The following is a 26402-nucleotide window of genomic DNA, read 5'->3' as shown; positions in this document are numbered from 1 at the left end:
AGCTACTTGGGAGGCTGAGGTGGGAGGATCACTTGAGCCCAGGAGGCAGAGTTGCAGTGAGCATGATTGCGCCACTGCACTCCAGCCAGGTGACAGACAGAGACCCTGTTTCCAAAAAAAAAAAAAAAAAAAAAATAGTATTCTGCAAGGAAGGGGAGGGATTCCTTTTCTTATGTCTCTCCTAAGGTTAGGAAAGGTGTAGGCCTAGGGGACTGGCGAGGTATGAACCACCTGGGGCAGGGCAGTTCTGCTGGAGGGAGGGAGAGAAGAAGGGAGGCAGAGACTGAGTTCCAAGCTCTCTCTCTGGAAGGGAGCCTCTGCAGGCTCAGAGACCAGGCCACCGTAGCTCCTGTCCCTCTCAGATTTCTTTGGCCCACCCACACCCTGGCCTGTCTCTCCCCTTTGGCCACCACCCTAGTACTTGGCTTGTGAGGGGTATATAAGAGGCTGCCTCACTTTGTGGAACGGGGCCGGGATCTCAGGTTAGAGAGGAGACAGCATGTGTTGAATTCCCACATGGTTTCATATGAAGACTGTGTGTTAACGGGATCGGCGTGTTCTCCTGAGACCCAGCATTCCCTGAGGTGTCTGCCACGTGGCGTGGAGGGAGGGAAGGCTCCAGGTTTCTCACCCTTCATCAGCAGGAACAGCTTCCTTTTCGTGTCTTACCACTGAAATCGTTTGTTTGAACGAGAGTTTTATTGCTGAAAAGACATCACAAACAAGTTTTGAAGGCCACAAATGACAGCCCCTTCCTCAAGCACTGCCTTCACCTCACTGGCCTCTTTCCCTAGGATCCAGAGGGAGGCTGAGGCCATTCAAAGCCACCCCAACACACACCCCACCCAGCACCACCCCCTGTTTATCCCCAGCCATCTGTTTGGCCCGACAACCACAGTAGAACATGAGCCGGATGAAGCCTCTCCCATTGGCCATGGAAGCCACTGACATGCTCGTCTCGCGGCTGGGCCATCCAGTCTTGTGATGTGGCTGGATTTGGGCCCAGAAGGTTTCTTCCACTATAGATGGGGCCCTCCCTTCCCTGGGGATTCTCAGCAAAGATGTGGAGGTGGGACATGAGGGTGTCACAAGGCTGCTGGGTAGGGGGCCAGCCTCAGGCTGGGACCAAAGGAAGTAGGGCAGCTAGCCTCTGCTCACCCTAAGTCCTGGCCCTGTTCTCCCACACCCACACCCACCTTTGAGGAGGCAAAAGGGAAGAAACTTGTGCTTATTTGTTTGAAGAGCAAATATGTTTTTTTGAAACCGAATTATGGATGGGGATGTGGGGGTGGGAATTATGCAAGGGTCTCAGGGGAATTCAAGCAGGGGAAGGAGGGAAAAACCACTCTCTTCTCAGATGGAAAAAAAACAACTGTTTCTTAAAGTTTTAAATGAAATATCTAATATTTTATATCTCTTTTACTGTGGAGAATTTAAAACATATTCAAAAGTAGAAACAACAATAGATGTTTCTCCAAAGAAGATATACAAATGGCCAACAAGTGCATAAAAATATGTTCAATGTCATTAGTCAGCAGGGAAATGCAAATCAAAACCACAATGAGATACCACTTCACACCCACTAGGATGGGTATGATATTAATAATAATAACAAAACAACGGAAAATAACAAAGTTTGTCGAGGATGTGGAGAAGTCTAAAGTTTTTGTATATTGCTAGTGGGAATGTGAAATGATGAAACTACTATAGAAAAAAGTTCGGCAGTTCCTCAAAAAGTTAAATATGGAATTACCATATTACCCAATGCCATTTCTAAGAGTTATATACCCAAAAGAATTGAAAACAGGAACGCAAACAAATATATGGACACATGTGTTCATAGCACTGTTCACAAGAGTCAAAAGGTGGAAACAACCTAAATGTCAATCAACAGATAAATGGATAAACAAATTGTGGTATATACATACAATGAGGTATTATAGAGCCGCAGAAAATTAATAAAGTACTGGTATATGCTACAACATGGATGAATCTCAAAAACATTATGCTAAGTGAAAGAAGCCTGGCAAAAAGTCACATGTTACATGGTTCCACTCATATGAAATATACAGAATAAATAAATTCTTAGAGAAAGAATACAGACTGATGGTTGCCAAGGGATGAGGGAGGGAGAAAATGGGAATAAAATGGGTACAGGGATTTTACTTTGGAGTGATAGAAATATTTTGGAACTAGGCATGGGGGGTTGCACAACGTTGTGAATGTAATAAATGGCATAGACTTGTTCACTTTAAAATGGTTAATTATATGTAGATTTCACCTCAATAAATTTTCTTTTAAGTAGATAGAATAGCATAATGAACCCTCCACTTATCAGTCTCCCAGCTTCATTAGTCATTAATTCATGTCCAAGTCAGTTTCATCTGTAATATATACCCAGCCACTTCCCCTGCTCATGTATTATTTTGAAGCAAATCCAGATATCATATAATTTCATTTGTAAATATTTCTAAAATATTTAGTATATATCTCTAAAAGATAAGTGTTATAAAAATGACTATAATATTATCATACGTAAAAATATTTAACAGTGTAAAAAGGCAATTATTTAGACTAGTTCTCTAAATAAGAATATAGATTGTTTTCAAAATTAAAAAATATAAAAAGTGATCAGAGGCCGGGTGCGGTGGCTCATGCCTGTAATCCCAGCACTTTGGGAGGCCAAGGCGGACAGATCACAAGGTCAGGAGTTTGAGACCAGCCTGGCCAATATGGTGAAACCCGGTCTCTACTAAAAATACAAAAATTAGCCAGGTGTGGTGGTGGGCGCCTGTAGTCCCAGCTACTCAGGAGGCTGAGGCAGGAGAATCACTTGAACCCAAGAGGAGGAGGTTGCAGTGAGCCGAGATCGCACCATTACACTCTAGCCTGGGCGAGAGTGAGACTCCGTCTCGGAAAAAAAAAAAAAAAAAAAGTGATCCAAAAAAAGAAATTGTTCCCTGTCCCTATCCATCATCCTGGTCTCTATGCCTTCACCAAACTCACCCACAAGTAGGCAAGTAGGCACTGTTTTAACTACTTTAGAGTTTATTGGCCAGGCATGTTGGTTCATACCTGTATTCTCAGCACTTTGGAAGGCTAAGGTGGGAGGATCACTTGAGCCCAAGAGTTCAAGACCAGTCTGGGCAACATGGCAAGATCCCATCTCCACGAACAATTAAAAACTTATGAGGGTGTGGTGGTGCATGCCTGTAACCCCAGCTACTCAGGAGGCTGAGGTGGGAGGATAGTTTGAGCCTAGGTTGCAGTGAGCCATGATCGTTGCTACTGCACTCCAGCCTGGGTGACAGAGTGAGATCCTGTCTCAAAAAATAATAATAATATTTTTTAAAATAGAGTTTATTTATGCATGTGCATATAAATATGGATGTGGGCTGTCATTTGTCCCCTTCTTCCACACAAAAATAGCATGCTGTTCACACTGTTCTGCACTTAGTATGTCTTGAGGAGCTATCCACATGAATACATAGAAAGGCTTTTAATTCTTTTTTACAACTGTGCAGTATCTCATTGTATAGATGTCCTATAATTTACTTGACTAGTTCCCTGTTATGAACATCTGGATTATTTTTTATCTTTTGCTGTCACCAGCAGGGTTGCAATGAGTAATTTTATATGCAGGTCATTTTGCAAGTGTATAACAATATTTATGGGGTAAACTCCCAGATAGAATTGCTGGGTCAATGTCATGAGCATCTGTCATTCTGATGGGTGTCACTCCGTGGGACACAGGTCATACTCCTTTAGAACTCAACGTTGTTGTCTGTCTTGGAGGCAGTTTGCAAGAGATGTCAGAAAGCTTAGAACATGTATGTCTTGAGCCCAAATGATTCCACTTCTAGGAGTTTTCCTAAATACGATTTTTAAAATTAATTAATTAATTTTTAAATAAAAAATAGAGACAGGGTTTTGCTATGTTGACCAGGCTGGTCTCAAGCTCCTGACCTCAAGCAATCCTCTTGTCTTGGCCTCCCAAAGTGCTGGGATTATAGGCCTGAGCCACCATGCCCAGCCAAGAAGTTATTAATCAGGTTTTCAAAGACTAAGCTACAAAATTGGACATCCCTGTGCCATTCATAGGTAAAACAAAAAAGGAGGAAGGAAGTGGGGGACAGAGGGAAGGAGAGAAAAAGAAAATCAGAAAAATGGCTGAGAAGGAGACTGGTTGAGTAACTTACAGTATGTGCAAATGCTGGAATGCTAAATAGTCATGAAAAATTATGTTAGGAAAGTAAATTGATTATTGTTTATTTGTTGTAAAGGGAGAAAAAGTAGGCCACAAAATAGTATGTTCAGACTGATCCCATTTTTAAAAAAGAATAATATGTGTGCTTCTAAACGTTCTCTCTGCCTCACTTTGAACAACTGTAAAATGAGGACAATAGTAATTAGTCTACTGAGTTGTTGTGAGGATTAAATGAGTTTCAATGTCTAAGATGCTTAGAACAGTGTCTGGCACAGAGAAAGCTCCATGTCAGGGTTAGCTAAAATTAGCGTTATTGTTATTATTTTTTAGTAATTGTATTATAGTTACAGAAGAAAAAGGTCTGGCAGGCAATACAATAAAATTTTAACCACCTTAGCAGGATTTAGAATTATTGGTTATTGTCCCTTTAAGAATTTTTGCTTTTCTATATTTTCCTTTTTTTTAAATTTTACAATGAACATGGTATTTCTGTAATATATATCATGAAGTGCAACAAAATAAGTGGAGTGGGGGACAAGAATGGAGTTCAAGGTTGTCATGGACATCTGCACCCAGCAGTCCCAGGGGATGATGTGGAAAGGAGAGGCAGGATGCTTTTTTGGTTTTGCCAGCTCAGCCCTGGGCGGGGCCAGCCCTACACCCTAGGAAGAAGGCAACTCCCTTCAAAGGGTGAATGGAAGATCTAGAGAAAGCTCTCCCTGCTCACATGCACATAGGAGCTTTTAACAAGGGCCTTAACAATTAGAGAGATGACAAAAGTTTCGAAAAAGGTGCAAAGACACTCAATAGGCTGTGAGGGTCCTAGGATGGGGGCTCTAACTCATTCACTATAGTGCTCCCAGTGCCTAGCTTGAAACAAAGCTGAAATTCAGTCAGTGTTTCCTGAATGAACAAGTGAATCTAGACTCTGCTGTGTGACCTTGGGAAAGTTCTTTCACCTTCCTGAATCTGTTTCCTTATCCATCAAATGGGGATATTAGTGATCTTGTAGAGATTGCTGTGAGGATGAAAAGAAATCCTTACGTAGAATATACAGCATCTAGCTACAATCAGGTATGTGGTAGGTGCTCAAGCATTTGTTGATTAAATGAATGAAAGGAGCCTGGGCAACATAGCAAAAACTCTGTCTCTACAAATAAAAATTAAAACATTAGCCAGTCATGGTGGTATGGACCCGTAGTCCCAGCTACTCAGGAGGCTAAGGTGGGAGGATCTTAGCCTGCAGTGAGCCATGACCATGCCACTGCACTCCAGCCAAGGTGACAGAGTGAGGCCCCATCTCAAAATAAAAATGTAATTTAATTTAAAAATAAAAAAATAAGTGAAAGGAAAGAATGACATTTATAGGAACTTATTCACTCTAAAGTGTAAGTAACTGACATAACATTATTTCCTGAAAGATGCTTTGTAGAGGAAAAAGCTGAAAGAGATCTCATACACACACACACACACACACATATATACACACACACATATATATGTGTGTGTGTATGAGATCCCTCTGATATACATATATATATCTGATATATATATATATATATATACACACATCAGACTGTGTGCTAAGTACTGTACTAGGCACTATGCATACATTATCTGGTGCAATCTCCATTTTTACATTTACAGAAATTGAGACTCAGTGAGATTAAGTGACTCACCCCAGGTCACACAGCAAGCAGATGGCACAGACAGGATTTAACTCAACATATGACTCAAAGGTCCTTGTTGAAAGAGCCCAGGATGTCAAAATGGACAGAGGCATGAGGAGGGAAGAGGGTCAGAGATAAGCTCCCCACTCTGTGCACACTGCTGAATTACCCATTAGGTAGACCTAGTGTGTGCTCAAAACACTGGGAAAGCAGCCCCAGCTTCCTTCCATCTCCCCAAAATTGGAAAATAATTTCTTTTTGATATTTCAGAGAAAAACATGGAGATCATCTTATGATTAAAATCAAGGCCTTATTGGGGTTTCTCTAAATTTATTTTAAGCTTTGTGTTTTCAGTTTGCACTTCGTATGAGGAGGAAGGATCAAAATACTCATGTCTCAGGACCTTAGGGCTTAATTGCCCTGGGGCTTAGAGCCTCTCTAGACCTTATCCAGCAAGGTGACGCTAGCTCTCCAGAGTCTGAGTGAGAGGCAGCATGGACACCCACCTGGCCCCTGCTTCCCCTGGGGCTCACATGGCTGTGTGAGGGGTGTTTCTCAGGGCAGTGGCCTCGGCTCCCCTGACCCGTGGCTTCTCACGGTCTGCCTTTCAGACAAGGCGCTCACTGTCCAAGCATGTTCCAAGCCACCGGCTCAAGTCCCAGCCAGCCCAGGCCTGTTGCAATGAGTCAGCCTTTCACTGGGGAAAAATGTGGTGACTGGCCTCCAAGTCATTTTTTCCAGCTTGGCCCTTGTCCTGGGCTGGGTTTGGGGAGACCTTCATTTTTCCCTTTGGGATTCGGCTGCCTATGAGGTATTCCCAAGGGTCCCTAGGAAGCAAGGGGGCTGGAATTCCTTTGGGGCAGGTTGAGTTGCTGCAATTCAGCCAAATGAGGGTCCCTCAAGGCGCCCACCTGGTCTCGCTCCACCTCCCCCTGCTCATATAAGCAAAAGTAGAGGCCAAGAGGGTAAGTTCTTATGGCCCTTACAGTTGTGCCCAGTCATGGGGAGGGGGATAAGAAGAGGAGTTATAAAATAAAGTCCACCCTTGGCATCTTTCACAGGCCATGCTAGCGCAGCAACCTCAGGTACCTGGAGCTTGAGGCACAATTGGCCTCTTATCAACTAGTGGTGCCTTCCTGAAAGATGATGCTCCCTTGGGCCCCTTGAATTTTAAAGCAAGCACCATTACCTTTGGTGAACCTTCCTGCCCCCAGCTCTATGCCAGGGTTCCAGTTTCAGAGCTATTCACCTTACCATCCCTTCTGACTCACCTCTGGCTTCCCAGGGCTTCGTGAGGCCTCCCCTGCTTGGCCAGGCTGATATGGATTCTCCCTAGGGTGACTGGGTGGGAGAGAGGAAGAGGCAATGACCATTAGTCAAAGGGTGGTGAGGATGTGTGAGGGCAGGGGTTTAGCCCTCATGGATCCCGCAGTAAATTCATTCTCTCTGGAGGAAACATTAACCTCACTGCTTCTGAGGCCCTTACTTAGAACTTCCTATTCATTTTTGCGATTAGCAAAGATTAACCTCTCAATAATTCATTCATTCAGGGCACAGATAGCTATTGGTACATTTACATGCCAGGTACTGGGCTTTGGGGCTACAATAGTGCACAGAAGAGTCATGCTCCTGTCTTTCTGAAGCTGATAGTCTGAGAGGGAGACAGATAGCAACCTGATAATTACACAGATAGATACCAACAATCCAGTATCAATATGCAGGAAGAGCACAGAAGAGCAGACAACAGTGCCTGGAGTGGTCTGGGGTGTTCAGGGAAGGTTTGCCTGAAATAGATGGGTAAGTGGGAGTTGTCTGGTTGAGATGGGGGTCCTGACCCCAAGTACCTAGATAGTGACCTTATTTGGAAATAGGGTTTTTACAGAGATAATCAAGTTAACATAAGGTCATTAGGGTACATCCTAATCTTGACTGGTATTCTTATCAAAAGGGGAAATTTGGACACAGAGACAGACATGCGCACAGGAAGAATGTCATGTGAAGATGAAAGCAGACATCAGGGTGATGTTGGCTGCTTACAAGCCATGGAATGCCGAAGATAGTGAGCCAACACCAGGAGCTAGGAGAGAAGCCTAGAACTGATGCTCCCTCACAGCCTCAAAGGAACCAAATCTGCTGACACCTTGATTTTGAATTTTTAGCTTCCAGAACTTGAGATCATACATTTCTGTTGTTTAACCCACCCCAGTTGTGGTCTTTTGTCAAGGTAGCCCTAGCAGATAAACTCAGTTTTCCAGGCAGAGGAAACTGCACATGCAAAAGCCCTGGAAGTGAGGGCAGGGGAGGTGGGTTTGAGAAAAGAGGCCACCCTGGCTGAAATGCAGAGTCAAAAATTCCTTTGTCCAGACTGACAGGGAAGCAGATCAGTGTGGGCACCTCAGGCGACTATTAAAATAGCAATAAAAATGACCACCTTGAAGGTGTGTAGAGTGTACCAGATAAGCCTGGGGAGGCAGGAAGTGACTAGAGCTATGCAGGGGCTTCCCTGTAGGGGTAGAAGTGGAGCCTTTAACCTTAAGATAGAGGAGAAGCTAGCAGGGTGTACAGGCGACCTAGAGCCTCGTTTGAGCTGTGTGACTTTGGGAAAATGGCTGTCTGTCTCTTTGCCTTCGATCTCTCCCCTTATCTGGGACATTCTGTGGCCATGTGACTAGCAGTGTGCTCTGTGTTGCTGTCTCCTGTGTGGTGAGCCGGTGCGAAGGAAGAGAAAAGAATGAAAATAGCATTGGACACAGTTGTGGATCTTAAGGAGCTTATAGTCTAGTTGGGGAAATGACATTCATTCGGGCCAGTGAACAATGAAAGTGCTAAGTGTGTGAAGTGGACAATGTCAGACATTCTGAAGGGCTAAAGTGGTGGCTTCCCTCATAGGGGGGGTCTCGAAGTCTAGTGGGACCCCAGATACAATTTCTTATTTTTTTTTTTTTGAGACTGAGTCTCGCTCTGTCGCCCAGGCTGGAGTGCAGTGGCGCGATCTCGGCTCACAGCAAGCTCCGCCTCCCGGGTTCACGCCATTCTCCTGCCTCAGCATCCCGAGTAGCTGGGACTACAGGCTCCCGCCACCACGCCCGGCTAATTTTTTTTTTTTTTTTTTTTTTTTAGTAGAGACGGGGTTTCGCAGTGTTAGCCAGGATGGTCTCGATCTCCGGACCTCGTGATCCGCCTGCCTCGGCCTCCCAAAGTGCTGGGATTACAGGCTTGAGCCACTGCGCCCGGCCCCAGATACAATTTCGATGCTGTACATCTCCACCCTCCCCACCACTCCATAATTAACAGGTCTGGGGATGGGTGGGGGTTAACACGTGACCCAAGCTGGGCCAATCAGAATCTTTCCCTGGATTTTTTGGTCAGGAGCTAAGGAAGAAAATGCAGTTTCTCTCTTGGTGGCTATGTTTGCTGCTACATAGAGGGGGCTGACTTGAGGGAATGGAGCTGATAGGCTGACCCAGAGAGAGACAAGAGGGAAGGAGAGAGAGATAGGGAGGGAGGGAGGGAGGGAAAGAAGGTGGGAGCGGAGAGGGAGAGAGAGGGAGAGAAAGAGAGAGAGAGTGCGAGCGAGCCCCTTGGCTGCCCTGGCCCTGCTGCATCTCCGAGTTTCCCCTAGGCTTACTGGAGATACCCTACCCGTACATTCTTCACCCCGCATTTATCAGTTTCCCCTAGGCTAGTTGGAGAGGAGTTTCTGTCACCTACAGTCCTAGGAGTTCTGATTCACACAGGGATCCCCCGTGTCAACCTCAGCCACTGTTTATGAATGAGGTGATGAGACCCTGCTCTTGGCCCTAGTGTGTGCTATTGTGTCAGGGACCAAGGAGCTGTCCCTGCCCTCCTAGGAAACCCTTCATGGAGCGGAAGGCCATCTTCACTCTTTATACTACCGGAGGCGCTTGAGTCTTCACCGTGCCTCTGTGAGCCTGGCGGCATTTGTTTCACTTTGCAAACCCTGTAAGTTAGGAATTAAATCTCCCCCACCCCAGTCTTACAGTGGAGGAAACTGAGGCTCAGAGGAGGAGAAATGCCTTTGTATCTAAGTGGCAGAGCCTTTTTTGGGCGTCACAGTCCTTAAGATGGTACACGTGAAACAGCAGCCCAAGCCCTGATCAGGGAAAAAGTAATCATCCTTCATTCATGAATTCATCAGTGAACATTTCCCTACAAAAAAAGAAGAGAAATTATCAAAGGTTTGTGCAGAGCCTGAAGTGTGAATTCAGGAAGGCAAACACAACCTTTTATCTCTATAAGCCCAGAAATCACTATACACACAATGTCGGGCATAAGTTAGGTGCTTAAGATATGTTTGCTGAAAAAGAATAAGAACAATATCTTAGTTACTGAGTGATCACTATGTGCCAGGCACTATTTTAAGTGATTCGTGGGTATTCATTTAGGTAACCCTCACCCAGCCTTGTAAGGTTGGTACTATTATGCCTGGCTGATTGATTGATTGATTGATTGAGACAAGGTCTCACTCTATCACCCAGGCTGGAGTGCAGTGGCATGATCATAGCTCACTGCAGCCTCAAACTCCTGGGCTCAAGCAATCCTCTCACCTCAGCCTCCCGAATGGCTGGAACTGCCTGGCTAATTTTTTGTTTTCTATTTTTTGTAGAGACAGGATTCAGCGTGTTACCAGGACTCGTCTCAAACTCCTGGGCTCAAGTGATCATCTCATCTCGCCCTCCCAAAATGCTGGGATTATAGGCATGAGCCACTGCCTCCAGCCTATTATGCCCGTTTTAGAGATGAGAGGGCTACAGCTGAGTAACTTCTCTGAGCTCACACAGCTAGTAAATGTCAGAGGGACCTCCAGCCTTCTGGCCTCAAGTGCACTCCTGACCTTAGACTGTATTGCCTATCTTCAAATGATTGAATGACTGAATGAAAGCACATCTGCTAGCTACAAGACTACACATACACATATATTTCAGGAGAGCTTTCACTGGAGAGAGCCACAGGGTTGTGAAGCCTGGAGAAATTTAAGCTCCAGAAAATTCTCCAAGGAAGTGGGATGCCATGAGCCTTAAATCTGTGTGGGACTTTTGAATGTGAAAAGAGATATGCACATTTAGTTCTGGAATATCCATATACTCAAATCAACATAATAATTGCTTTCGTGAATTGAGAGCTTTCTCTGTGCCCCACACCCTGCCTACTTATCTTTGAATCTTCCCGCCCTCTCTGTGTTAGGGTGTCAAAGGCCTGTCTAATCACTCTCCTAAACCACTCTCCCCTCATCCTCTGCAGTCCACAGGAAGGTCAGCCTCGTGGGGTGTTCTTTGCAAAGCCACAGAATCTTCCCTTGATAATGACCAAGTTTCCAAGGCAAAAATTGACACATGCTTATGGCATCCACAGGCCCAAAGAGTTGAGGCCAGAGGGACCAAAAGTCCGGGATCTGAGTTGGCCAAGATCCAGGCTTGGAACAGAGCCAAGGATGCAGGTGGACAGGCCTCGGGGCAGATGACAAAGCTGGGAGAACTCTCTTTACCTGCTTTTGCTGGGGGGCTAGATTTCACTATCTCCACTGAAGATCTTGAGAGCACCCATTTCACCCTGGGGCAGGGACGGGCTGCATGTTAGCTTTGAGGCCAGGCCAACCACAAGACAAGAAAAGACACATCCCAACTTCAAAGGGCTGCCGAAGACCAGGGCAGCTGAGCAGAGCTTCATGCCCCCCCAATGAATCTAGCTGCATCAGGCTCAGGCAGGTGCAGGGTAGGATGGAGCACTGCCTGCAGGCTCAAGGGGGATCTTAGTTGCCAATGGGAGATTCGATTGGTATTTATTTTCCATACATCTTCATCTTTTAGGAGAACAAATTCTGTGATCTTTTGGGGAGTCCTAGGGATAAAAGTCCTTGAGGGAGAAAAATGGCCCATAAAAATGCATCCTCACTCCTAGATGTATTTTTTTTTATATAAAAATTTCTTTCTTTATTAAAAAGAGATGAGGTCTCACTATATTGGCCAGGCTGATCTCAAATTCCTGGGCTCAAGCAATCCTCCTGCCTCAGCCTTCCAAAGTGTTGGGATTATAGGTGTGAGCTGCTGCACCCTGCCCCTAGACACATTAGAACTTTAATAAGTTCGGAGCATTTTATTTGCTGCTGGAATTATGTTAAGCACTTTATATACATGACCTTGTTTAATCCTCAGGATACCCTAGTAGAGAGATGATGACTCTCCTTATTATATGCCCCAGGGAAACAGAGGCTCAGAGACCTTCTCAAGGTCACACAGCTAGTAAGTGTCAGAGCCAGGAGTCCAACCCAGGCCTGACTTCAAGTTCCTTGCCCTTAACCACAGTACTATGTTAGGTCCTTTTTAGGCACACATGTCCACTAAAACCTAGATGTTTTGCTTGCATCTGTTTATCCAGCAAACATTTATTAAGTACCTACTGTGTGACAGGCCCTGTTTTAGAAGCTGGGGATATAGTAGGGCATAAATAAAACAGACAAAAACCCCTGCCTTCAGTGAAATCAAAATAACATTAAAAGGCAAAGATTATTGTCTCCCATTTTATAGCTGAGGCAACTGAGGTAGGTATTCCTTTTCGTCTGCTTACCCCTCAGATTCATTTATTCATGTGTTTTGTTGTTATTGTTGCTCAGCAAATATTCCTTGATAACTTACTAGGGGTCAGGTGCTGTTTTAGGTGCTGAAGTCCCAGTGGGGACCCAAATAGATGCAGTCCCTGCCCTCGTGGAATTCGCGTTCTCTTCAGATTGTTCCTGTGTGTCTTCCTAACTGTAGCTGCTGCTCAGGGCACATGAACAAGCAGTACTGACTTGTGTCCCCAGGAAGCTGATGCTGTTCCTCAGACAGGCCCAAAGCAGAAGGGGCAAGTCCAGCAGCATGCAAAACAACAAAGTCAGCACAAGTATTTGGAATCATAGGTGCCCTTTGCTCTCTCCATATGGTGATCCCTGCCCCAAGATGTGTTAGAACACACTCTAGGGTAAATGTCTGTAGGCTCTGTGGGGCGTGGTGGTTCACACCTGTAATCCCAGTACTTTGGGAGGCTGAGGTGGGAGGATCAAGTGAGCCCAGGATGTCAAGGCTGCAGTGAGCCATGATCATGCCACTGCACATGCAACTTGGGTGACAAAGTGAGACCCCCTATCTCTAAAAAGGTCAGTGCCTCTGGGTGTTAATTAGCTGTGTGACTTTGAGCCAGTGAAGCTCTCCAAGCTTCACTTTCCTCAGCCATAAAATGGAAATTGAAGCACTTTTCTTGCTTGAATATTTCCAAGAATGAGATGAATTCAAATGAAATAATGGCTATGTGAATATTTAATTTCCTAATCCGTAGATATTATTTCAGTGTCTTCCAGGTCCAGGTCTTCATTTCTTATTACCTATTACCACAGTGCCTCAAAACGGCTCTTATAAACTCATTCACAAAAAGGTATAAGTAACTGATGATATTTCAAGTCTTGCCTCTCCCAGACCTAAAGACTTTCTTATAAGGAAAAATAAAAAATAAAAAAAAACCTGTGTAAGGGAACTTTGGATTCTGGCCAAATAGAGTAACAGGTACCAGATTTACCCTCCCATCTGAAACAATTAAAAAGTACCTTAACTGTGTCCTAGACAAAGTTCAATGGCTTTTAGAAGAGTACAAACATATCCAATGCTCAGCAAGATAAAGTTCCCAATGTCTACCGTCTAATCAAAAGAATTCCCAGTGGAAGTGCCTTGGACTGGAATACGAGCTCCCTGAGGCAAGAGATTTTTATCTGTTTCATTCTCTGCTATATCTTCAGTTCCTAGAAGAGTGTCTGACACATAGTAGGCACGCAATAACGATTCGTTGAATAATGAATGAATGAATAGGGGTGTCAGACATCAGTGAGGATAATGGGAGGTGCTATTCTGTCCAAGGGTCTCTCCCAGAGCCCCAGAAATCACCTGGCACTTAAGGCCTGCCTGACTGATAAATTCCCCAAGTCAGCCCAAGCATGGAGGATGAGACCCTCTAAAGAGTGACAGCCTTTAGGGGAGGGAGACATCTACAAGCCCTGTCACGAGCCCTGTCATCACCTCAGAGGAAAAGGAAAGCTTGTTACTCATTGATAACCATCTCTGTGAACGACTCCTCCACATGGCACCCCTCCCCACCCCCTACCTTCCAGCCCTGGCCTGTTTACTGGAAGACACGACCCTGTTTTTTACATCCTGAGCGATGACAGATTTCATCACTGGCTTAAGGCAAGACAGAGAAGCTGGGTGTCAGGCCCTGGTGATAAGTCATGTCAGATTTTGGGTGGTTGTGGTAGTGGTGGTGGGGGCAACTGTAGCCGTTACCACACAGGTTTATGCCTCGATCTGCTCATTCATTTGTTAATCCTTTTATTGCGTACATATTAATTTGGGTCAGGCCTTGTGCGTGGGGGCTCCAGACACAAGACAAAAATGACAAAAATGAAAATGACGGTGATTAAAACGAATTGCAAAAGCCACCATTTTCTGAATGATTCCTTCAGAAGGCAACATGCTGGCATGGCTAGAAACGTAGTTCTGAGCAAGACACCTGGGTTCCCAGTCTCAGCTCTGCTTCTTCACAGCAGTATGACTCTGGGCAAGGTACCTAACCTCTCTGAGCCTCCATGTTCTCATCTCTAAAATGGGGCAGTTGTGATTAAATGAGTTAACCCATTTGAAGCGTGTAGAACTCTATTTGCTATTTCTTTGCTTGAAGTCATATTAAATACTTTACAGCCTCAGTCAGAAGAGGGGAATTGTATCGTGGTTAAGAGCTCTGAGGTGGAACTTGGACACCCACTTACTGTGTGACTTGAGCAGGTAACTCATCTTGTCTGAACCTCAGTTTCCTCATCTGGGAAGTAATGCAAAGTAAATTCCACAAGTGTAGGGAATTCTGTTTTGTTCACTCCTGTCTCCACAGTGCCTTAAAGAGCACGTGGCCAAGAGTAGATGCTAATGCAGTAATCAGAACCAGTTATGTAATTTGTGGGACCCAGTGCAAATGAAAATGCAGGGCCCTTGTTTTAAAAATTATTAAGAATTTCGGGCCGGGCGCGGTGGCTCACGCCTGTAATCCCAGCACTTTGGGAGGCTGAGATGGGCGGATCACAAGGTAAGGAGGTGGAGACCAGCCTGGCCAACATGGTGAAACCCTGTCTCTACTAAAAATACAAAAATTAGCCGGACGTGGTGGCGGGCGCCTGTAGTCCCAGCTACTTGGGAGGCTGGGGCAGGAGAATCGCTTGAACCCAGGAGACGGAGGTTGCAGGAGCCAAGATAGTGCCACTTCACTCCAGCCTGGGCAACAGAGTGAGATTCCGTCTCAAAAAAAAAAAAAGAAAATTATTAAGAATTTCGGCCGGGCTCAGTGGCTTACACCTGTAATCCCAGCACTTTGGGAGGCTGAGGCAGGTAGATCACCTGAGGTCGGGAGTTTGAGACCAGCCTGACCAACATGGAAAAACCCCATTTCTACTAAAAATACAAAATTAGCTGGGCATGGTGGTGCATGCCTGTAACCTCAGCTACTCAGGAGGCTGAGGTAGGAGAATCACTTTGAACCCAGGAGGTGGAGGTTATGGTGAGTTGAGATCGTGCTATTACACTCCAGCCTGGGCAACAAGAGCAAAACTCCATCTCAAAAAAAAAAAAAAAAAAAGAATTTCAAGACAGCAATGATGGAGAATTAAACCAAGTGTGGGGCCCTTCTAAGTGTGGGGTGGCCCTCTGTGACTGCATATGCCACATGCCTGTGAAGCTGGCTCTGATCACAATACTCCCCCATATTGTTGTTTTAAGGAGAAAGTGAGTTAAAGTGTGTAGGGCAAGTGGCACATCCCTGGCCCAGAGTAGACTCTCAATGCTAACTGATATTACTCTTATCATATTTAATGTTCACTGACAGCCCTGTGAGAGCAGACAGGTATTATCCCACCTCACAGGTGAAGGATTAAATGACTTGCTCAGGCTGGGCACAGTGACTCACGCCTGTAATCTCAGCACTTTGGGAGGCCGAGGTAGGAGGATTGCTTGACCCCAGGAGTTCGAGACCAGCCTGGGCAACATAGCAAGACCCCATCTCTACCAAACCAAAGCAAATAAAATAAAACACGATTTGCTCACTGCCCTACTATTTATGGGAAGTAGAGGCAGGATTTGAACCCAGGTCAGCTGACATGTGAGAGAAGGGTGAGTGGAGGAAGGGAGAAGGCCCAGAAGCCTTGCAGGTAGCTGGTAGGGAGGTGTTTGGGGTTTGGACAGCTGCTCCCTCATTTAGGGCTGACTGTCCCATCAGCAGGGGGTTGTTTCTGTTGCTCAGTGGGGAATCTGCAGGCCTGGACAGGCTCTGAGCTGGGAAACAGGAGTGGCCCTGCCTGTCCTATGACACACTGTGAGTGGAGGGGGCTGTGGCCGGCAGGGACGTAGGGGAGTCACACCCGCTGAAGCCCAGCTCAGAGTCAGGACTGGGGCCAAAGGGGCAGAGCCCAGGCTGGCCATGGAGGTCCGAAGTGAGGGATTAAAATCCAGAGTGGCAGCCTCTGCCACTGACAGCCCCAGCTCTTCCCGTGGCCCCAAAGGCCGGTGTGTCCCTGTCCCACCAGTTTCCTCATCTCCCTCCCTCCCATTCTCCTCCCTGCTCACCTCACTCCCACTGGCCTCCCTGAACCTCCTGAAAACCAACCAAGTTCTCTCCCCACACAAGGCCTTTGCTGTTGGTGTTGCCCCTGCTATAAACGACCTTTCCCCAGCTCCTTCACACTCATCAAATCCTAGCTTCAGTGTCACCTCCCTTAAAAAGCCTTCCCTTGGCTGGGCATGGTGGCTCATGACTATAATCTCAGTACTTTGGGAAGCTAAGGTAGGAGGATCACTTGAGCCCAGGAGTTTGAGACCAGCCTGGGAAACAGAGAGAGATCCTATCTCTACAAGAAATAAAGATTTTTAAAAAGCCTTCCCTTCTCTTCCTTTCTAAAGCACTGTCATGTTCTCACTTCTTCTACATCTCCCTGCAATGCCTGTTTTCTATTCCAATCTGCGATTCCCTTCCTTATTGACTTGCTATGTGTTCACCACCCGACTCCCTTCAGTAGAACACACACAGATGAACCCTGAGGGCGGGGGCCATGTTCAGGGCTCCATTCCTCTCATCTACAGCAGTGGCTGCCACACAGCAAGGACTCCATGAATACTTATTGTATCGGCGAGTGAACGAATAGCCAGCTGTACCATGTTGGAAAAACGACTTGTGGTCTTTGAATCTGTTTCCCCATCTCTAAAATGGGATTGGGATTCATGCCTCTTCTTTTTTTTTTTTTCTGAGACGGAGTCTCACTCTGTCGCCCATGCTGCCGTGTAATGGCATGATCTCGGCTCACTGAAACCTCCGCTTCCCAGGTTCAAGAGATTCTCCTGCCCCAGCCTCCCAAGTAGCTGGGATTACAGGCACCCATCACCATGCCCAGTTAATTTTTGTATTTTTAGTAGAGATGGGGTTTCACCGTGTTGGCCAGGTTGGTCTCGAACGCCTGACCTCAAGTGATCTGCCTGCCTCAGCCTTCCAAAGGGCTGGGATTAGGGGCGTGCCTGGCCCCATGCCACTTCTTAAGGTGGATTACAATCATACAATCAAGTTACCATTTATTGAGGACTTACTGTGTTCCAGGCACTGTACTAGATACATAAAACCTGGCATCTAGAAAGTGATCAGTTAATTTCAATATTCCCTATGTTACTATGATTGCTACTACTAAACTCTATAGGTTGGAGTCCCTGATTGAGGGGCTGAACCCTTGATCCTAAAATGCTCCCCTGCTCCCCACACACCCAGAGGCTACCCCAAGGAAGAGAGACAATCCCAGGGGCTTGAAGCAAAGGGAACACGCTGGGAAAGAAAACTACTCTGAGGCAGAGTGCAGTGGCTCACACCTGTAATCCCAGCACCTTGGGAGGCCGAGGTGGGCAGATTACTTGAGGCCAGGAGTTCGAGACCAGCCTTGGCGACATGGTGAAACCCCGACTCTACAAAAAATACAAAAATTAGCTGGGTGCAGTGGTGTGCACCTGTAGTTCCAGCTACTCAGGAGGCTGAGGCAGGAGAGTCGCTTGACCCCGGATAGCAGAGATTGTAGTGAACCAAGATCACATCACTGCACTCCAGCCTGGGTGACAGAGTGAGACCCTGTCTCAAAAAAAAAAAAAAAAAAAAAAAAGAAAGGAAGAAAAAGAAAAGAAAAGAAAAGAAAACTACTCTGATATTCTCAAAGGGGTTCCTTCTTTCTGGATTTCTCTATCTCTCTTGAGGATCCCATCCCACCCCACCTCCATTCAACCCTGCCTTTCCCAACCACATACAACCACATACCAAGAATAAACCTCACACCCTGTGTGCCTCTAGTGTCATAGTTTCCTGCCTCTATGGTCACGGGCTGCTCGAGCTCGGAGGGATTTTCCAGCTCAGGGCAGTGCTGGTGGGACCCGAGGCAATGTGACATAGGAGGAGCTGTGATGAAGACCTAGAAGGAGGAAAGCCCCGAGCAGATGCTGACAGAGAACTGGAGTGGGGCCTCACAGAGGTACCTGGAGTGCAGGCTCCCGGGAAGGGGAACCAAGCCTTGCCTCTGATTTCAGCAAGTGCTCACAGAGCAGGCCATCTGGTGGCTCGCTGCCGGCCAAATGCTACTGACCAAGGACTCCCAAACTGACCAGGCCCGGAACAAGAAATTCTGTTTAGCGTCTGGAGATCTATGGCCAGGCTGGATCCAAATGGATTCCAGTTTAGAGGGCTGTCCACTCCTTGGCGAAGTCCTATTTTCTTAACCCTCTCTTCCCTCTGAACAGTGATCAAGGACCCTCCCAAGTCCTTCTCTAATCCCTCGTAGCCCCACTGACAGCCATCATAGTCAGACACCCTCCTCAGAGAGCCGTTTCTCCTCCTTGTTCTTTCTCTTCTAATTTCCACTCCTGATATCTAGCTAGCTACTTCTTCTGAACATCTCAAGGGACCTAGTTTCCAATTCTGCTCTGGCTCTTACTCAGTGGCTTCTAGTAATTTCCAGCCCTTCTCTGTGCCTCAGTTGCCCCATTTGTAAAATGGGGCCCCAAAGGGTTCCTTTCAGCTCTGACATTCTAGGATCCAAAGTACGGAGATTAAGCCATAAGAATCTCTACCAGAAGGTAGGGGATCCAGACCGGACCACACCCGCAGGGCTTGACAGTTTCCTACCCAGCACCGCCTGCCCACCTTCCTAGCTGTGTGGCCATAGCCAAGTTTCTGTTGAATAGACAGAGGGTAAGATGTTAGGATTAAAAAGTCAAAGTGAGCCAGACATGGTAGCACACGCCTGTAATCCCAGCATTTTGTGAAGCCAAGGTGGGTGGATTGCTTGAGGCCAGGAGTTCGAGACCAGCCTGGGCAACATGGCAAAACACCATCTCTACTAAAAATATAAAAATTAACTGGGCTTGGTGGTGTATGCCTGTGGTCCCAGCTACTCAGGAGGCTGAGGCACAAGAATCACTTGAACCTGGGAGGCGGAGGCTGCAGTGAGCAGAGATCGCACCACTGCACTTCAAGCCTGGGTGACAGAGCAAGACCCTGTCTTAAAAAAAAAAAAAAAAAAAAGTCAAACTTGCCAACACAGTGCTTTCTAACCCTAGCAGTAGTGCATTAAGAGGAAGCCATTATGAATTTAGAAGGACAAGAAGACAAAAGTCTGAAGAAAAAACAAGTGGCCAAAGAACAATCCATTCGACAAATATTAGGAGCATCTCCTATGTGTACTGAGGTTACAAACATGGATATGGAGCTCAAGAACTCAGAACTCAAGGTGCTTAAGATGAAGGAGACAGATTTGTCAACAAATGTTGCTACACCCTTCTGACTATCCCCTGGCACCTGTGGCCATTGTATACAGTTGTGTAGGTTGTTCACTGCACAAGGGTGCTGGCTCAGGCATAGAGGGGCTGAAATTCAGGTCAGGTCCCTTTCCTAAGCATGGGCCTATGGGGCTGCATCTTCCCAGAGGGGCACCATCTCCTAATTCTTACAAATGTGCTGTGTGGGCTGGCCTAGCTCCTGCAGCATCCACATTACCTTGTTCTGACCCAATCAACTCCCACCAACTAAAGTACTCATTTTAGGTATAAGTTACTCGCCCCTGCACACACACCTATTACCTCATGAGCACTCCATCATCCTTAACTTGGCCTTCAAGCTCCTTCAAGACCTGCCCCCAGCTCTTTCTCTGCCATCTCTACCATCTCCTTCCCTCTCATATTCCTCATACCACACAGTCCACACGGTATAGCTTCACTTCCTTGAAGGAGCCATGGTCCATCTGATCTTTGCATATGCTGTTTCCTCTCTCTGCAATAACCCCCTTTTCTCTGATTGGCTGGCTAATGCCTCAAATGTTCAGATCTCAATTTAGACATTATTCTCTCCAAGAGGCCTTCGTTGATTTTGTTTTGTTTTGAGACAGAGTGTCACATTGTTGCCCAGGCTGGAGTGCAGTGGCACGGTCACAGGTCACTGCATCCTCAACCTTTGCCCAAGAGATCCTCCTATCTCAGCCTCTCAAGTAGCTAGGACGATAGAAACAGGGCACCATGCCTGGCTTTTTTTTTTTTTTTTTTTTTTTTTTTTTTTTTTTTTGGTAGAGTTGGGGTCTCACTGTGTTGCCAACGCTCAAGAAGGCTTCTTTGAATCCTCTCCACTCCCTTCCTTCTCACCCAATCGGATCACATTCCTGATGCCCCCATAGTGCCTGTACTTCTCTAAAGCATTTGTCAGAATTATAATGAAATGATTAATAGTATTAATTATTGATTATTGCCTTTCTCCTCTAGGAAATTAGAAGCTCCTGGAATATGGGGACTGTGCCTTTTAATGCTGTATATGCTATATAGGCCATCTATCTGCTATATGCTAGAATCCTAGTGCATATAGTTGGTGCTCAATAAATTATTATTGAATAAATGAATGACTATAGCTCGATATAATACAGGCCATTAGACAGTGATTCTACTTATTTGAGGACAGGGAAGTCTGTACATATAGCTGGTGCTCGATAAATAATAATTGAATAAATAATTATTGACTAAATGAATGACTATAGTTCAATCTAATACAGGCCAGTGGTCAGGTGATTCCACTTGTCTGAGGACAGGGAAGGCTGTACATGGTGAGGCCTCCTTGTTTCAGAGGGGTCTGGGAAGACAAGTCAAACTCCCCAGGGACTCTGGGGACAGGCAGGAGCAGCGTGTTCTGGGCCTGAGGGGGACCAGTGCAGAGGGGCCACTCCCAGACGCTTGGCTGTCTTGTGGAAGCCAGAGGTCTCATCCTCCCCAGTTTTCTGGGTGTCCCAGGATGTGGGCAGCCACTGTGCCTTTGCTGAGAACATTCATAAGAGATTCCCCAAGTCTCTGGACTGAGTGAACGTGAACCACATATGGTTCCAAATTCTGTCATAAAACCACAACTTGGCTGTGGGATCCCTAACACGCAGTCTCAACTTGGCCAGCAATCTGGGGGAAGATTGTTCTCTTGGACGCAAAGAGAGCCATTGTGGTCCAGGGAGAGCAGAACCAGGAGGACTTAATGAATACCTTCTTGAAGCCGACCTTAAAATGCTTTCAGCTGTGGGGTGGGGCGAAGGACTGCTACCCTCATGACAGGGCATTCCCAGGCTAGTTCATTTATCTTGAATTTAGACTTATTAAATTTTAAATTTAAATTTTTTTAATATCATGGAACTTCTCAAACACATTCACTACAGGAGAACAGGATAATGAACGTCATACCCAATACTCAGCCTCAAGGGTTATCAATTCACGGATAATTTTGTTTTATTTTTGTACCACCACCCCCATGGAATAGTTTAAATCAGATTCCAGGCAACATATAATGTTATCTTCAAGTGCTGTGATTGGTTACTCCCTTTTAAAACACAAGCAATCCTATTCATTATAGGGAAAAGAAATGTTTTTGTTTGTTTTGTTTTTTGGGTTTTTTTGAGACAGAATCTCACTCTGTTGCCCAGGCTGGAGTGCAGTGGCGTGATCTCAGCTCACTGCAACCTCTGCCTCCCAGGTTAAAGTGATGCTCCTGCCTCAGCCTCCCAAGTCGCTGGGATTACAGTCACCCACCACCATACCCAGGTAATTTTTTGTATTTTCAGTAGAGACGGGGTTTCACCGTGTTGGCCAGGCTGGTCTCGAACTCTTGACCTCAAGTGATCCACTTCGCCTCGGCCTCCCAAAGTGCTGGGATTACAGGCATGAGCAACTGTGTCTGGCAAAAAATGTTTTTAATTTAAAAAAATTACATATAATCCAATCACCCAGCATTGATTTAAATGGTGTGGCTCCATCAAAAGGAATCACTCAGGTTGCATTTGCATCTTCATTTTGTCACCTGTGGTTACATGACCCTGGGCGCGGTGCCTCTCCAAGCCTCAGCTTCCTCAGGTGTAAAATGGGTGTGTGCTTGGTACAGGGTTGTTGTGGGGTGAAAAGAGGTGTTACTATTGGCTCGATGCCTGGCCCATACAGCACAGGTGTGAACAATGACTGCTGATGGAACATCCTGCCTGATCCAAGGCCTACATGTTTGGCATTGGAGCTCACCAGAAAGCACAACTGTTTCTTCCACAAATCAGCCCAGTTGCTCAGGAAGGAGGGCAGCCCTATGTAGGAGGAAGCACTTCTGCTTGCCTGCAGGAGGTTGGAATCTCAAATCCTTGGGTCATCTTAAATTGCTTCCAGAGGCTGACCTCAGTGCTGGGTTCTTGACTAATCCACACCATTCAATCAGGGTGACTTTTGCCTTAGAATTCCACACCACTTGCTCTGGAGGGAAGGGAAGAGGAAGGACTAAAAGGAAGATGTGGCCTCAACCCTCCATTTTACAGATGGAAAAACTGAAGCTCAGCTGGTGAAGGTGCTAAGATCCCAGGGCTGCTAATGGCAAAGACAGGACTGGAGGCCAGCGTCCAGCTTCAGTTTTCTCACCTGCAAATGGGTAGGCAAAAGCAAGGGAATTCCAGCTATCCTTAGAGGCTGGAAGCCCACCAGTCAGAAACGCTAATCCTGTTGTGCTAACCAAAAAGCCACTGAGGGATTTCTTAAGTTAAGACGAAGGCAGCTTCTAAGAATCAGGGACTTGTGTTTTCTCCCAGGAGACTTTTGAAAGCAAAACTTGCAGGGACCCCCTCCTTAGAGACAGGAGGTCACAGCTGAGGTATCTGGCCAGATGCAAAGAACTTCCCTCTCTGTTCTTGTTAACACTGATAAAAAAGCTTCCTTCCTCATTCTCGGGACCAGCTTTTCACCCTGGGCCGCCGGCCGACCCAACTCCCATACCCCTCTTGTCATACTATCCTCCCACCGCCTCCGCCCTCTGCCACCCCGGACTTGACCTTGTACTGGACTGTCCCTTTGACAAAATTCAGGGCCACCCGACTCTTCTTACCTTCGCTGGTGCCTCTTCCTCTGTCTTGCACTGGTGGGTTCATGTTTCACTTCTCCACCAGGGCAGTGGGTGGAGGCCACGAGGGCTGTCCCATCACCTCATGTTTGGCAGCTGTGGTGGGCCTGGGTGGGTGGGAGAAGGTTGTCTGGTTCTGGTTCTGCTGTCAGGAGAGGGCCTCTCCACCTGGCCAGCCCTGGTTTCCTCTTTTGCTCCCTGGGGAGAGTCACATCTCCCTCACAGTGTTGGGAGGTGGAAACTGGTGATCATGGCTAAGGTGCATGGAGCATCTACTACGTGCCAGGGATGTGGGATTTATCTCACGTAAGCCTCCTGACAACTCTGTTTTACGCATGGGAAAACAAGCTCAGCGAGATGAAGTGGCTTGCCGGTGGCCACCAGGGAGTGACGGGTGGAGGAGGCAGCATTTGAACCCAGGTACTCAGCCCCCAGATCATGAGCTCTTAACCACATCCCCACACCATCTTCCTAAAAAGTAACATCTGTACGACACCCTCGGAACTAGCAGCAACAGAAGCTGTAGACTTTTGGAAAGGGAAAGTAGCTCCTCCATTCCACCCCCACCATATTTTGATGACAACTATGGACTCGATGCTCCCGCTTTCTTATCTCACAAAGGTGGGAAGGCAACAGTCTAGGTTTTCACTGGCACTCTCCCGTGTGCTGATAGGGGAAGTAGTAGCTCAGACAAGTTAAGGAAGTTGAGCAGGGTCACACAGCTGGTCTGTGGCAGCAGGGAGAGTTAAATGCATGTTAACTTGTTCAGTTATTGAGCACCTGCTGCATACCAGCCTGCATGTCAGTTGCTGGGTATGCTGTGGGATACTGCCCTCTCAGGTCTTACAGCTAAAGGAAGGGTGTTGATGGTGGAAATAGTGTGTTGACAGATTTTTTTTTTTTTTTTTTTTTTTTTTTTTTTTGAGATGGAGTCTTGCTCTGTCACCCAGGCTGGAGTGCAGTGGCGTGATCTCAGCTCACTGCAACCTCCACCTCCTGGGTTCATGCAATTCTCCTGCCTCAGCCTCCTGAGTAGCTGGGATTACAGACGTGTGCCACCACGCCAAGCTAATTGTTATATTTTTAGTACAGACACGGTTTCGCCATGTTGGTCAGGTTGGTCTCAAATTCCTGGCCTCAAGTGATCTACCCGCCTTGGCCTCCCAAAGTGTTGGGATTACAGGCATGAGCCACTGGGCCAGGCCAAGTGACAGATCTTTATAGCTGGGCTGATCCCACTCCACAGGGCTGTCTCCCTTGGGCTGTTGACATTGAAATGGCAAACACTGGGCAGCCAACTCACCATTAATTGCCAGGATGAATGGAGCCATCCCAGCTACAGGGCTGGGCTCTGGCAGCTAGACCCTACGGCCACAGAAGGTCTTTTGGAGTGACTTTGAATGGCTTCCCATGCCCCTACTGTTTCTTGCTTTCTCCTGATAACACCCAGCCGCTGTCAAGCCTATGGGCAAGGAGAGGCCTCCTGGGGCTGGTAGGGTCTGGGTGGGGCCCTGACTCATCGCCACCAGTGAGCCTTTGTCTGAACACTTCCCCTCCAGAGCACAGGGACACCCATTTGGAAACCAAGGTGAAAAAGAGGGTGGAGCCCAGTCTGGGATTTGAGACTGATTATCTACATCACTGGGGCCCTTTTAGTCTCCAGGTTTCCTCCTTCTCCCTGTCTCCCTCCCTCCGTAAGTGGACCTTCATTCAGGCAGAGCCAACCAGGTAGTCGCCTAAGCTGGAGCTGCTCAAGTCTCATCTCAAATTTGTTAAGATCAGTCACCTTCTTCCCCCAACTCTCAGTTCCTCCTCCTCCTCTCCTTCTCCTCCTTCTCTGCCTCTGCCTCCTCCTTCTCTTCCTCCACTTCTCCCCCACCTCCTCCTCTGCCTCATTCCTCAGGCCACTGTGACTTCTGCTTAATTTCCCTTCCCCTCTCTTTCCCTCTCTGCTCTCGCCACTTAATTTTTCACTCACTTCACTGATGAGAAGTACCACTTTCTCCTTTTCGATTACTTTTCTCCCTGTTTACATGTTAATAAAAAGTTACTTTTTTTTTCCAAGACAGGGTCTCTGGGCTGGAGTGCAGTGGTACAATCTCAGCTCACTGCAGCCTTGACATCCCGGGTTCCAGCCATCCTCCCACCTCAGCCTTCTGAGTAGCTGGGACTACAGGTGCGCACCACCACGCCTGGCTAATTTTTGTGTTTTTGTAGAGGTGGTGGCCTTGCCATGTTGCCCAGTCTGGTCTTAAACTCTCGGGCTTAAGAGATCCTCCTGCATCATCCTCCCAATGTGCAGGGACTACAGGCGTGAACAACTGCGCCCAGCCAGAAAAAGTTACTTTTCTCCTTGGCTTCAAACTGATATTCCAAGGCTATTTTCTCCTTCAAGAGACATTCATTTCATGTGCTTTGAACATACATATTTGTTGCAAAAAATATACTCTGGTTATCCTTCTCTTGTAGAAAAGAAACATATGCCATTAGTTTTATTTACTTGTCAGTGTGTTGTGAAGGAAGGCCAGAGTCCAGATCAGCTTCTCTTCTTTGCAGGTCTGTCTGCTGAAAGTCATCAAGACACTTTCCAGCTCATTGTTTCCAACGAGGGGCGCAGGCTGGGAGTGCTGAGGGGCTGGCTTAACCACCAGATTTTGAATCTCACAGCTTGAGGCTTTTGTGCCTCTGTCCACAGAAGTTCTCACCAAAAGTGTAGCAAAGGCACAGGGCCTGGCTTGTGGGATTTCTACAAGCCAAGACCCACAGTGAGTTACTGAAAACATATTCTTCTATCGCATAAGTGTTTAGTCATGGTTGGTAAGAATGCATGATGTGCGGAAGAGAGAGACATGAAGAGAGAGACACACAGAGAGAGGGAGAGACAGAGAAGGAGAAAGAGGAAAAGGACAAAGGGAGGATAGAAAAAGGAAGAGCAGAGAGATGGCAAGAGAAGAGACAGTGAGAGTCTTTCAAGAAAGAAGTCATGGCCAGGCGCCGGTGGCTCAGGCCTGTAATCCCAGCAATTTGGGAGG

General features: G+C 46.7%; 1 long non-coding RNA gene across 1 annotated transcript in view; it reads right to left on the bottom strand.

The window, feature by feature from the left end:
• Positions 1 to 151: 151 nt before the first annotated feature.
• Positions 152 to 26402, bottom strand: part of LOC134739120 (uncharacterized) — a 38423-nt gene continuing 12172 nt past the window's right edge. Inside the window, exons 2-4 of the long non-coding RNA XR_010125628.1 lie at positions 23356 to 23477; positions 7149 to 7218; positions 152 to 704 (exon numbers count right to left, since the gene is read on the bottom strand). This is a non-coding gene — a long non-coding RNA (uncharacterized LOC134739120). The remainder of the gene's footprint in view (positions 705 to 7148; positions 7219 to 23355; positions 23478 to 26402) is intronic.

This window comes from Pongo pygmaeus, chromosome 2 (genome assembly GCF_028885625.2).
Source record: "Pongo pygmaeus isolate AG05252 chromosome 2, NHGRI_mPonPyg2-v2.0_pri, whole genome shotgun sequence".
In the NCBI taxonomy this organism is placed as follows: domain Eukaryota; kingdom Metazoa; phylum Chordata; class Mammalia; order Primates; family Hominidae; genus Pongo; species Pongo pygmaeus.
The sequence above is the reverse complement of the archived record's forward strand: the minus strand, read 5'-3'. Positions and strand labels throughout refer to the sequence as shown.